Raw genomic sequence first — 1388 nt, forward strand, 5'->3', positions numbered from 1 at the left:
CAAGCCTAAAATAATTCCATTAACAATTTCTCATTGTATTCCAGGTCAAAGGTCTGACCTTTATCTAAAGGATGACCCAGATTGGGTTAGGGTTCAAATCAGCTAGTTGACCATATCAGGATACGTAATAGAGGGAAAACTCTCTGGGTCATCATTGATCCAACTCCTATGAATCTGCACCACCAATAAACACTAACTTTTCCAAGTATTTCCTTGTATACCTTTGTATCTATAACATATTTTGAGGAGCTTTTCTGTGGTTTTGGACATTTATCCATCAGTGTTTACCTCTGAGTGTCTCCAATATGGCCGCGCATCCGGGTTACTGCCCAGAACGTGACGTAGATGAAAACCCTCTATTGAAGGTGATCCAGTCCGCCTCCGCCGCTCCGTGTTTTGGCTCTGCCCACAGCCAGCTGCTGCAGAGCTCTCTCCGCTCCGTGTGAGCTGAGCTCCAGTCCGGCGGAGCTCAGCTCAGCGCTCGGTGTGTGGATGAGGCGGTGGGCTAAGGTGGGCTAAGGTGGGCTAAGGTGGACTAAGGTGGGCTAAGGTGAGCTACAGCGACCGTCAGAGCACCAAAGCCCCGCTGCAGCAGCCCGACAGAGCCGCTGTGACGCGTGCGGAGGGAGCCTTGGGCTGCGGGCGAGCCCGGGAGTCTGCACCGGAGGAAGGGATCGTTACTTGTCCTCCTCGGTCATGGAGCTGTCCGGACCCTGTCGACGGGGTGAAGCCTCGGGGAAGCGGAGCGCGTTTGTTCTCCGTGACTGCGCACTTTGAGCGGCCCTGCTGGGGGAGTCCGAAGCCCGGTGCTCACAGCACGAAGCTCCCCGGGACCTGCGGTGAGTAGCCCGGCCTCGGCCCCAGCCCGGCCCGGTAGATGCTCCGTCTTCTCACGGGAACATGCAGGGAGGAACCGGGAAGGAAAAGAGGGAAAGGAGCCTGGAGGAAAAGCTCCATGGGCTTCAAAGTGTTTTAGAGAAATCAATAACACACACACACACACACACGCACACACACACACACACACACACACACACACACACACACACACACACACACACACACACACACACACACACACACGGAATTCACTCCATTTAAATTTTAGTCACACATCAAAACATTTAGTCACATTTTCTATTTGCAATGTAAAAAACTTAATCTGTAATATTTATCAAAAATTCACTAATTCAATATTTAGCCTATTATTCTTCTAATTCCATCTGCTTTGAAAAAAGTCTTTGGCACAAAAATATGATGGTGATTAAGTTTGTTTTACGAGTAGTATTTATAAATTAATTAACACAAAATTGATTCCCATCATTCCAAAAATGTAATTAATATTTATTAATATTCCAATGTATTAATACTCTAAACATATACACGCA

At 48.1% G+C, this 1388-nt stretch overlaps 1 protein-coding gene across 1 annotated transcript in view; it reads left to right on the forward strand.

The window, feature by feature from the left end:
* The first annotated feature begins 373 nt into the window (after positions 1-373).
* The window catches only part of LOC114478826 (adhesion G protein-coupled receptor L2-like), a 133534-nt gene continuing 132519 nt past the window's right edge, over positions 374-1388 (forward strand). The window contains exon 1 of the mRNA XM_028472106.1: positions 374-839. The gene's annotated coding sequence lies outside the window, so the exon portion shown is untranslated. The remainder of the gene's footprint in view (positions 840-1388) is intronic.

This window comes from Gouania willdenowi, chromosome 17 (assembly GCF_900634775.1).
Source record: "Gouania willdenowi chromosome 17, fGouWil2.1, whole genome shotgun sequence".
NCBI classification, from domain to species: Eukaryota; Metazoa; Chordata; class Actinopteri; order Blenniiformes; family Gobiesocidae; genus Gouania; species Gouania willdenowi.